This window comes from Arachis hypogaea, chromosome 11 (assembly GCF_003086295.3).
Source record: "Arachis hypogaea cultivar Tifrunner chromosome 11, arahy.Tifrunner.gnm2.J5K5, whole genome shotgun sequence".
In the NCBI taxonomy this organism is placed as follows: Eukaryota; Viridiplantae; Streptophyta; class Magnoliopsida; order Fabales; family Fabaceae; genus Arachis; species Arachis hypogaea.
In genome coordinates this window covers 40,100,990-40,113,452 of record NC_092046.1, presented here as the reverse complement: position 1 = coordinate 40,113,452, position 12,463 = coordinate 40,100,990, and the positions used below count along the sequence as shown (strand labels likewise).

General features: G+C 39.5%; 2 non-coding genes across 2 annotated transcripts; both read right to left on the bottom strand.

The window, feature by feature from the left end:
- Nucleotides 1-422: 422 nt before the first annotated feature.
- On the bottom strand, nt 423-529 carry LOC112724166 (small nucleolar RNA R71). Its single transcript, XR_003163343.1, has one exon. It is a non-coding gene; the product is annotated as a small nucleolar RNA R71 (small nucleolar RNA).
- An 11,141-nt stretch (nt 530-11,670) lies between these two features.
- On the bottom strand, nt 11,671-11,778 carry LOC112725544 (small nucleolar RNA R71). Its single transcript, XR_003164646.1, has one exon. It is a non-coding gene; the product is annotated as a small nucleolar RNA R71 (small nucleolar RNA).
- Nucleotides 11,779-12,463: the final 685 nt, after the last annotated feature.

The window sequence follows — 12,463 nt, the reverse complement described above, 5'->3', positions numbered from 1 at the left end:
GAAGAGGCTCACAACCATGGCAGAGGAGGTGGAGCAAATCATGCTGGGAGGATAGAATAGTTTTAGGCTCTTACATCAATCCAAACCCAGGGAACTGTGGAAGTAGCATTCAAAAGCCAACCATCCATGCCAACAATTTTGAACTGAAGCCACAGCTCATCACCCTTGTTCAGAACAACTGTTCGTTCGGAGGGAGTGTCCAAGAGGACCCCAATCAACATCTAACCACCTTTCTGAGAATATGTGACACAGTGAAGTCTAATGGTGTTCATCTTGACGCCTATAGACTGCTCTTATTTCCATTCTCACTCAGGGATAAGGCAGCTAAGTGGCTGGAGTCTTTTCCAAGGGAGAGCTTGACAACTTGGGAAGACGTGGTGAACAAATTCTTAGCAAAATTTTACCCCCCTCAACGAATCAATAGGCTGAGAGCTGAGGTCCAAACTTTCAGGCAATAAGATGGTGAGACTCTATATGAAGCATGGGAGAGGTTTAAAGACTTAACAAGGAGGTGCCCACCAGATATGTTCAATGAATGGGTGCAGCTGCACATTTTCTATGAAGGGCTCTCTTATGAGTCAAAGAAGGCCGTAGACCATTCATCCGGAGGATCTTTGAACAAGAAGAAGACTATTGAGGAAGCCATAGATGTCATTGAAACAGTAGCAGAGAACGACTACTTCATGCTTCCGAAAGAGGGAACACAAGAGGAGTAATGGAGCTAAACAATGTAGATGCTCTGCTGGCCCAAAACAAGCTCATTACCTAGCAGCTGGCTGACCTCACCAAGAAGATGGAGAGGAACCAAGTAGCAGCAGTCTCCACTTCATCAACAACCCAAGAAGGAGTGAATGAAGAAGCAGAGGGTAGTCAGGAGCAAGCCAACTACATTGGGAATTCACCTAGGCAAAACCATGATCCATACTCCAAGACCTACAACCCTGGATGGAGGAATCACCCAAACTTTAGGTGGGGAAATCAACAAGACCAAAGCCTTGATCAAAGACGCCCAAATCCAAACAATGCAGCCACCCAACACTTCACATCTAGACCATATCAACACCCCCATAACAACACCTCCCCACATTCATATCAAGGCCAGAATAACCCTACTCAGCCTGACCTGTCATCATTTGATGAAAGAATCTCAAGGATTGAGAATCTACTTGAAGGCCTAAGCAAGGAGATTCAAGACAACAAGGTCTTCAAGGAGGAAGTGCGAGCCAGTTTCAAGAACCAGGGAGACACAATCAAGAGGTTGGAATCTCAAGTAGGATATCTCTCTGAGCAAATTCCCAAACCCACAGATGGATTCCCAAGTGACACAGAGAAGAATCCGAGAGGTGAAACAAAGAAGGGAAGATGGGAAGATTGCAAGATTGTCACTATAAGTGATAAGGAGACTGAGGACAAGCCAAGCAAGCTGTCAGAACAACCTGAAGATACCTCAGTAGAGGAGGTGGAAAAAGATTACCAAGAACCAGAAATCTCAAAGCAGGAGTTGCTGAGACTCTATGCACCTTTTCCCCAACTGCTCAAGGGAGCTGTGGAGAGGAGAATATACTCAAGATTTCTTGACTTATTTGCATCTCTGCATGTGAACATACCATTCATCAAGACTATCCAACAAATGCCTGCATTCATCAAGTACATGAAGGAGTTGCTTCCCAGGAAAAGCTCACTCAAGGGAGGCCAAACTATAGTGATGAACAAGGAGTGCAGTGCCCTCATTCAACCGCAGTTGCCTACAAAAAGAAAAGATCCAGGGAGTTTTCATGTCCCCTGTGCCATAGGAGAAACAATGTTTGATAGAGCACTCTCCGATTTGGGAGCAAGCATCAACTTAATGCCTCTATCCCTGGTGAAGAGGCTGCAGATCAATGAGATATTGCCCACAGATGTAGTCATCAGGCTGGCTGACAAAACTCAAAAACAAGCAAGAGGGGTGGTGGAAAACGTGTTGTTAAAGGTGGGGAAATACTTTCTTCCCACAGACTTTGTCATCTTGGACATGGAAGAGAGTCACACTCACCCAATCATATTGGGAAGACCATTCCTAGCTACAGCCAGAGCACTCAGAGATGTGGAACGAGGGGAGCTAATATTGAGGATCCATGATGAACAACTCAGCTTCAATGTCTTCAAACTCTCCCAAGAAACTGACCAAGAAAACAAAGAACCAAGCAATGATCATAACGGGATGCTGACAGAGGAAACAAGCACTGAGGCACCACCAACACATCTGAGAATCCCACTGAATGATGAACAAGGCAAACAGCAATCGTCACAGCTCAAGGAGAAGCTGGAGGAACCTAAACCACCAGAGGCATGTGAAGACAACAACAAAATTCACTTAAAAGAAGAAGTCGCCAAGAACAGGGAAGCATCAAAAGGGACAAAGAAGAAGGTACCAAGGGGGTGGATGAACAAGAAAATCCTTACGGAAGGCCTCTCTCCAGGAGATAAAGTGATTTCAGCTTACTTCCCAGATATCCCCCCTAATCTCCCCACTGTACCATCTCAGTTACCTAAGGTCTTCACTATCAACAGAGTTCTTTCCTTGGAACATGTAGAGATCATTAATACAACCAATGGATATAAGTCCAAGGCAAGAGGGGAGGACTTGAAGCATTATCAACCACCCTGATGAAGGAGAAACGTCAAGCTAGTGACGCTAAAGAAGCGCTTCATGGGAGGTAACCCATGTTTTATTAGCTTTTACTAGTGAATAAGTCAATATTCATAAATTCCAACCCAAACTTGGTGAAGTCCTTATATTGCAGTATATAGTGAAGAACAAGTTTGGTGTTCAAAGCATTCCAAGAAAGCATGAATGCAACAGAGAGCATTCTAGTCTTGGAGCTTTGAACAGAACTTTTCATCACAATGCTTCAAACTAAGTTTGGTGTCACCCCATGGTGCCACCAAAATGCATAAAGGGATACACAGTTAGTTAGTTAGTTGGAGTTCATGAATAAACAATCTAATCTTTTCTTCTCTTTATTATTTTAGCCGTAAAAATCTAAATTGATTTTTTTATGATATTTCTTACTTTTCTTATTTGATCTTTATAGGGAAAGGAAAGGAGCATTGAAAGAGATTGATTGGACAATTTAATGGGAAAGGTTCGGCCACTTCATGAAGAGGGCACTACACACGTGCCTCAAGGGGGAATGCATTGGGAATGGTTGCCATGCAACATTAGAGGAAGAACAAACTTGGAAAGCGAACCAACTCCATCATAAAGTTGAGAATCCTCGTGCTTACTCCATATAAAACCCCATCCGTTCATCATACACCAATCCCATCAATCCACACCGTTCATCTCTTCATCACTTCTCTATATAAGTGAATCAAATCCACACCATCTCCACATTCAAAATTCATACCCCTTGCACCTCACTTTCCAGCAACCAATTCTTCAACTCCTCACTCTCTAAATCCCACATCTCTTCCCTTCACTACACCCTTTTTTTTGCTTTAACTTCATTCATGGCATCATCAAGCTCCAAGAGGCAGAAGAGGAAGGAACCAACGGAGAACATTCCCTTCGACGAGAAGAGATTCAAGACTGCCTTCCATGAACGAGAATTTGAGCGGATAAAGCTCAAAAAGATACTGCCCGAGTTAATGATGGGATATTTTCGCGGAGAAACAAATTTCTCCAAAACACCCAAATCTAACCGTCAAGTGCACCGGGTCGCATCAAGTAATAATAACTCACGTGAGTGAGGTCGATCCCACAGGGATTGAAGGATTGAGCAATTTTAGTTTGGTGGTTGATTTAGTCAAGCGAATCAAGATTTGGTTGAGAGATTTGTGATTTGCAGAATTGAAATTGCATAGAAAGTAAAGGAAATGGGTAAATTGCATGAAATTAAAGAGAACTGGAATTTAAAGTGCTGAATCTTAAAGAGCAAGAAATTAAATGGCAGAAACTTAGAACGCAAGAAATGTAAATTGCAGAATCTTAAAGTGCAAGAAATGTAAATGGCTTGAATTGTAAAGGGAATTGGGAATTGGATTTGCAGAAATTAAACAAGGAAATGTAAAATTGCAACAAGCAGAGAAATAGAAGAAGACTTGGATTGAACCGGATCTTAAACAGAAAAGTAAATCAGCATGGAAAGCAGTAAACAGGGAATGAGAAATGGGAAATCCGGATCTCAGGACCCAAGAGACTAGAAAACCAAGTCTAGATCTCAATGCCTTCCTAGATCCAACAAGAACAATTGCAAAGGAAATTGTAAATTGCAAAGAAATTAGATGAAAAGCAATTAACCGAAACCGAATTCAATTGTGCAGTAAAATAAAGCAGAGAGGTCTCAGGATGAGATTGAAACAGAATTTCTTCAATTCTCCAACCCAAGATCCAAGACAAGTGTAATTGGAATTCAAAACAAGAAAACTAAGAGGAAGGGAATTCAATTCTCCTTCCCCGAGACTTAGAAATTAAAATTCACTCAACACCAAAAGCTTTCCGAAAACTCTCTATGAAAACTCCCTAGAAAAGCCCCTTTTAAAACTTAAATTCTAATCTATTTATACACTTTCTTCAAATGGTCTTCAAGCCTTCAATTGGGCCTTTGCTCTTGGTGGAATTGGGTTGAGAGAGGCCTTGGTTGATTGCTCTTGGAGTTTGGAAAAGAACCGAATTGAACCGGGTTGGAATCATGAAAGCTTGAGTGAAAGTTGGAGTAAAAGTTAGGGTCTAACTTTTGCTCCAACTTTTCACATCAGTACCCTTGTTTTGCTGATACCAACGTTGGGGCAAAAGTTAGGGGTCTAACTTTTGCTCCAATGTTGGCCTCCCCTTAGTTATTCATGGCGCCAACGTTAGCCAGAAAGTTAGGGGCTAACGTTGGCGCAAACTTTTGCTAGCCCAGGGAGTTTTTCAAGCGCCAACGTTAGCCAAAAGTTAGGGGCTAACGTTGGCACAAACTTTTGGTGCATCCAGGGAGTGTTTTTCATGCCAAAAGTTAGCAAAAAAGTTAGAGGCTAACTTTTGCTCCAACTTTTGCCCAAAAGTTAGCCAAAAAGTTAGGGGCTAACTTTTGCTCCAGCTTTTGCCCAAAAGTTAGCCAAAAAGTTAGGGGCTAACTTTTGCTCCAGCTTTTGCTTCCTGGTTCATAATTAATTCAAGACTCAAGTCACTCCTCCTAGCCATTCCTTCTTGCATCAACCTTTCTCCAAGCTTTCTTCACCTATCATTAATCAACCAAACACATCAAAGCTATGCTCAAAATCATGAGATATTCATTCTTTCATAATATATGACAATTATAGCATAAAACCTCATGAAATAGCATGAATTCATACATGGTTGATTAAATCAAAGGAAACATGAAAATCTACCCAATTGGCTTGCTTTTGGCTCAAGAAAGTGCATAATTTAATTGAAAACAAAAGAAAAATGCTAGTGAAACTGGGCTAAGATGACCTGTCATCAGTTAACCTTCCAAATCAATGAAGACGAAAGCCCACAGATTCGGGAGAAGATTGAAGAAAGAGGGTGGTAATTGCTCACCAATCCAGAGGGGAAGATCAATGCAAACCTCATCAAAGAGTTCTACGCAAATGTGGTCAGAGAAGACAAAACCAGAGCCCCAACCTTCAAAAGCTATGTAAGGGGAAAGGAGGTAGACTTCAGCCCAAATGCTATAATAAGAACTCTTCACCTGAAATCACCATACTTTGATGAGCCTAGCTATAATGCAAGGATAAGTAAAAGCCAAGACAATGATGAGCTCACCGAGATAGTGACTGACATCTGTGTTATAGCTGTTGACTGGGAGAGGTATGGAGATGGGAGACCCCGGTTCATCAAGAGGGGAGACCTTAGCCCAGAAGCCAAGGGGTGGTTTGAACTCGTGAGGAGGTCTATTCTCCCAGCTGCAAATAATTCAGAGGTAAATATTAATCGAGCAACTATGGTACATTGCCTAGTACAAGGTGGAGAAATCAACGTGCATGAACTTATAGCTGAGGGAATTCAAGATTCAGCTGAGAAGCTTAAATCAGGTGCCAGGCTTTGGTACCCCAGCACCATTCTCCGATTGTGCACAAAGGCCAAGGTGGTCTTTGAGGATAGTAATCCAGACTGGGTTAACCTAGGGAGGCTAATGACAACCCAGCGTATGGCCTATACTACACCTGCTCAGCAATAAAGAAGGCCACAAATAGGGAAACTAAAAGCAAAGGAAAGAGCTCACCAAGAGGAGTCTCATCAGGAAGAATATCAATAGGGAGAGCATCCTTACCCAGCAGATTTGAATATGAATCACCTTCTAAGAGCTATTGAAGATTTGGGGATGAGACATATGGAAGGACAAGAGTAAATATTGAACTGGATGAGCCAACAAGAAGAGTGGAAGAAACAACAAATAGAGCAGCAACAGGAACAATACTCCCAGCTCACTCAAACCATCCACCAAGTTACCGAGAGGCAAGAACGTCAAGATAAGCATTTGCAGGAACTCAATCAGCGACAACTAGCCCAGATGAAAGCATTCAATGAGTTCACTGTACTTAATGAAGGACGACAACTACATCGGGAGGAGTTCAACGTCAACACTCAAGCCAAGTTGAACTACATGTCCAGTAATATGCATCATCTACACTATGCCATCCCTACATATGATGAGGTCCAAAAAGATTTTGTAGAACAAGAAGAGAGGAAAGTGAAACAGCAAAAGGAAACACTCAAGAAGAAGATGGAAGATGGTGGTTTCTGGAAGAAGCTGCTTGGAAAAGGCAAGGGAAGTGGGAGCACAAGCAATCAAGAAGGAGAGCATGGACATCCACAAGAGTAAAAGGTGGTGGAGTTTCTTTTTTTTTTTTTGGTCCATCTTTTTCTATGCTTTAAATAAGGAAGATCTTGTATGAAATAGAACTTGCTTACATTTCAGTTTAAACATTTCTAAATTCTTTCTTTTAAGTTCTTGTTGAAGAGGTTTATGATATCTAGTCCTTATGTCACTGCATCTTTACTTTGCTTACTTGTATGTTTGTCCCTTTAAATCAAATAAAAAGAGAATGAGTACTTTTAAAGACCAGAGAAGAGTTCATACTAGGGAGTAAGTCCATGAGTTTGTGGTGTGGTCATAAGTTAGCTAAGTTGGTTCAACCATAAGGTGGGAAGACAACTATCTGTCATGAATACTATGCTTGAGACACACCCCATGAGACTAGATAAATAAGAAGATCCTAATAAGAAAAAGGGAAAGAATAATCAAAGTTGAGGAATAAAAGAAAAATAGTAAGCAATAAGGCTAGGCACCAATGGTTTTAATCTTGAAGCATGTGTCTGTGATGCTCCTGTGTGAGGGATCTACTTGGATGAATAAGCTCTTAGGGGTGCCTTATCACTTGGTAACTTGGGTTAACTAACCCAGGATTATCAGCTGAAAGTCCACTATCAAGAGTAACCCTCACCACAGAGCATTTAGTAACCCAAAGAGGTGCTGGACACTGATGAGCGGATAATTTATACGCTTTTTGACATTGTTTTTAGTATGTTTTTAGTAGGATCTAGTTACTTTTAGGGATGTTTTCATTAGTTTTTATGTTAAATTCACATTTCTGGACTTTACTATGAGTTTGTGTATTTTTCTGTGATTTCAGGTATTTTCTGGCTGAAATTGAGGGACTTGAGCAGAAATCAGATTCAGAGGTTGAAAAAGGACTGCTGATGCTGTTGGATTCTGACCTCCCTGCACTCAAAGTGGATTTTCTGGAGCTACAGAACTCGAAATGGCACGCTTCCAATTGCGTTGGAAAGTAGACATCTAGGGATTTCCAGCAATATATAATAGTCCATACTTTGGCCAAGAATTGACGACGTAAACTGGCGTTCAACGCCAGCTTTCTGCCCAAATCTGGCGTCCAGCGCCAGAAAAGGATCCAAAACCAGAGTTGAACGCCCAAACTGGCACAGAAACTGGCGTTCAACTCCACAAATGGCCTCTGCACGTGCTACACTTAAGCTCAGCCCAAACACACACCAAGTGGGCCCCGGAAGTGGATTTATGCATCAATTACTTACTCATGTAAACCCTAGCTAGTTTATTATAAATAGGACCTCTTACTATTGTATTAGACCATCTTTGAACGCATTGTTCTTAGACCATGGGGGCTGGCCATCTCGGCCATGCCTGGACCTTCACTTATGTATTTTCATACGGTAGAGTTTCTACACTCCATAGATTAAGGTGTGGAGCTCTGCTGTTCCTCAAAGATTAATGCAAAGTACTACTGTTTTCTATTCAATTCATCTTATTTCGCTTCTAAGATATCCATTCGCACCCAAGAACGTGATGAAGGTGATGATTATGTGTGACGCTCATCATCCTTCTCCCTTATGAACGCGTGCCTGACAAACACTTCTGTTCTACATGAATTAAGCTAGAATGAATATCTCTTAGATCTCTTAATCAGAATCTTCGTGGCGTAAGCTAGAATGATGGCGGCATTCAAGAGAATCCGGAAGGTCTAAACCTTGTCTGTGGTATTCTGAGTAGGATTCAATGATTGAATGACTGTGACGAGCTTCAAACTCGCGATTGTTGGGCGTTAGTGACAGACGCAAAAGGAGGGTGAATCCTATTCCAGCATGATCGGGAACCGACAGATGAATAGCCGTGCCGTGACAGGGTGCGTGAGCATATTATTCACTGAGAGGAGGGGATGTAGCCACTGACAACGGTGATGCCCTTGCATAAAGCCAGCCATGGAAAGGAGTAAGACTGACTGGATGAAGATAGCAGGAAAGCAGAGGTTCAGAGGAACAAAAGCATCTCCATTCGCTTATCTGAAATTCCTACCAATGAATTACATAAGTATCTCTATCCCTATTTTATTATATCATATTCGAAAACACCATTATCACTTTATATCTGCCTGACTGAGATTTACAAGGTGACCATAGCTTGCTTCATACCAACAATCTCCGTGGGATTCGACCCTTACTCACGTAAGGTATTACTTGGACGACCCAGTGCACTTGCTGGTTAGTTGTATCGAAGTTGTGACAATTATGAATTAAGATCAAAGCACCAAGCTTTGGAGCCATTACCAGGGATTGTTCGAGCCTGGACATCACAATTTCGTGCACCAAGTTTTTGGCGCCGTTGCCGGGGATTGTTTGAGTTTTCGGCAAGCTTTTGGTCCGGTAACATCAGTGCCAGATTCCCTTTTGATCCGGCAACAGCACCAAGTTTTTGGCGCCGTTGCCGGGGATTGTTTGAGTTTGGACAACTGACGGTTCATCTTGTTGCTCAGATTGGGTAACTTTCTTTTCGTTTTCTGTTCAAAAAATTTTTCAAAAATATTTTTCAAAAATTTCTCCTTTGTTTTTGAAAAAAAATAAAAAATAAAAAAATAAAAATGTTTTCAAAAATTTTATTCAAGATTTTTAAGAATGAATTCTAGTGTTTCATGAAGCATGTTGAAGCCTGGCTGGCTGTAAAGCCATGTCTAAATTCTTTTGGACTGAGGCTTCAACTAATAACTTCAATGCATGTAATTCCATATATCACAGCTTGGCTGGCCATTGGCCATGTCTAGTGTTTTGGACTGGAGCTTTCATTGAAAGCTTGGCTGGCTAGTGAGCCATGTCTAATTCCTGGACTGAAGCTTTAGACTAACATGGCAAGATTCCTGGAATTCATATTAAAAATTTTGGAATCCTTATTTTTTCTTTTAAATTTTCGAAAAATATAAATAAAAATCCAAAAAAATTAGAAAATCATAAAAATCAAAAATAATTTTCTGTTTCTTGTTTGAGTCTTGAATCATATCATAAGTTTGGTGTCACTTGCATATGCATCTAGCATTTTTCGAAAATATCATGCATTCATAGTGTTCTTCATGATCTTCAAGTGTTCTTGGTAAGTCTTCTTGTTTGATCTTGATGATTTTTTGTTTTGTTTCTTTTCATGTTTATTATATGCATTCTTGAATTCTTAGTGTCTAAGCATTAAAGAATTCTAAGTTTGGTGTCTTGCATGTTTTCTTTGCATTAAAAATTTTTCAAAAATATGTTCTTGATGTTCATCATGACATTCAAAGTGTTCTTGGTGTTCATCTTGACATTCATAGCATTCTTGCATGCATCACATGTTTTGATCTAAAAATTTCATGCATTGCATCTTTTTAGTGTTTTTCTCTTGCATCATAAAAATTTCAAAAATAAAAAAAAAAATATCTTTCCCTTTTTTCTCTCATCAAATTCGAAAATTTGGATTGACTTTTTCAAAAATTTTCAAAATCAAGTTGTTGCCAATGAGTCAAATCAAATTTTCAATTTAAAAATCTTATCTTTTTCAAAATCTTTTCAAAAATCAAATCTTTTTCAAAAATTTCTTAGTTATTTTCGAAAATTTCAAAAATATTTTTCAAAAATCTTTTTCTTATTTTTAATCAAATTTTCGAAAATAACATAAATAATTAATGTTTTGATTCAAAAATTTGAAGTTTGTTACTTGCCTGTTAAGAAAGATTCAAACTTTAAGTTCTAGAATCATATCTTGTGATTTCTTATGAATCAAGTCATTAATTGTGATTTTAAAAATCAAATCTTTTTCAAAACTAATTTCTATCATATCTTTTCAAAAATATCTTCTTATCTTATCTTTTTCAAAAATATCTTTTCAAAATATCTTTTCTAACCTCCTAACTTCTTATCTTTTCAAAATTTGTTTCAACTAACTAACTAACTTTTTGTATGTTTCTTATCTTTTTCAAAACCACCTAACTAACTCTCTCTCTCTCATTTTTCGAAAATATCTCTCCCCTTTTTCAAAATTTCTTTTTAATTTATTAATTATTTTAATTTTTTTTAAAAAAAAAACTTAATTTTCGAAAATTATTAAATATTTTTCAAAAACTATTTTCAAAAATCACTAACTCTTTTTCAAAATAATTTTCGAAAATTATCCCTCCCCCATCTCATTCTATTTATTCATTCATATCCTAACATCTCATTTCACCTCCTTCCATCCTCACAGTTGTGTTTCTTCCTTTACATCACATTCTTTGTCTCCCCCTCTTTTCTTCCACTCACAAAGGGATCCCTATACTGTGGTATAGAGGATCTCTATTATTATTATCATTTTTCTGGCCATTCTTCCTTGTCATATGAGCAGGAGAAAGGATAAGAACATTCTTGTGGAAGCAGATCCAGAACCTGAAAGGACTCTGAAGAGAAAATTAAGAGAAGCTAAAATACAACAATCCAGAGATAACCTTTCAGAAATTTTCGAACAGGCAGAGGAGATGGCAGCCGAAAATAATAATAATGCAAGGAGGATGCTTGGTGACTTTACTGCACCTAATTCCAATTTACATGGAAGAAGCATCTCCATTCCTGCCATTGGAGCAAACAACTTTGAGCTGAAACCTCAATTAGTTTCTTTGATGCAGCAGAACTGCAAGTTTCATGGACTTCCATCTGAAGATCCTTTTCAGTTCTTAACTGAATTCTTGCAGATATGTGATACTGTTAAGACTAATGGAATAGATCCTGAAGTCTACAGGCTCATGCTTTTCCCTTTTGCTGTAAGAGACAGAGCTAGATTATGGTTGGATTCTCAACCTAAAGACAGCCTGAACTCTTGGGATAAGCTGGTCACGGCTTTCTTAGCCAAGTACTTTCCTCCTCAAAAGCTGAGCAAGCTTAGAGCTGATGTTCAAACCTTCAGACAGAAAGAAGGTGAATCTCTCTATGAAGCTTGGGAAAGATACAAACAGTTGACCAAAAAGTGTCCTTCTGACATGCTTTCAGAATGGACCATCCTGGATATATTCTATGATGGTTTATCTGAGCTATCAAAGATGTCACTGGACACTTCTGCAGGTGGATCCATTCACCTAAAGAAAACGCCTGCAGAAGCTCAAGAACTCATTGACATGGTTGCTAATAACCAGTTCATGTACACTTCTGAAAGGAATCCTGTAATCAATGGGATGCCTATGAAGAAGGGAGTTCTTGAGGTTGATACTTTGAATGCCATATTGACTCAGAACAAAATATTGACTCAGCAAGTCAATATGATCTCTCAGAGTCTGCATGGAATGCAAGCTGCATCCAACAGTACTCAAGAGGCATCTTCTGAAGAGGAAGCCTATGATCCTGAGAACCCTACAATAGCAGAGGTAAATTACTTAGGTGAACCTTATGGAAACACCTATAACTCAACATGGAGAAATCATCCAAATTTCTCATGGAAGGATCAAAAGCCCCAACAAGGCTTTAATAATGGTGGAAAAAAACAGGTTTAGCAATAGCAAGCCTTTTCCATCATCAACTCAGCAACAGACAGAGAACTCTGAACAAAATGCTTCTAATTTAGCAAATCTAGTCTCTGATCTATCTAAGGCCACTGTAAGTTTCATGAATGAAACAAGGTCTTCCATTAGAAATCTGGAAGCACAAGTGGGCCAGCTGAGTAAAAGGATCACTGAA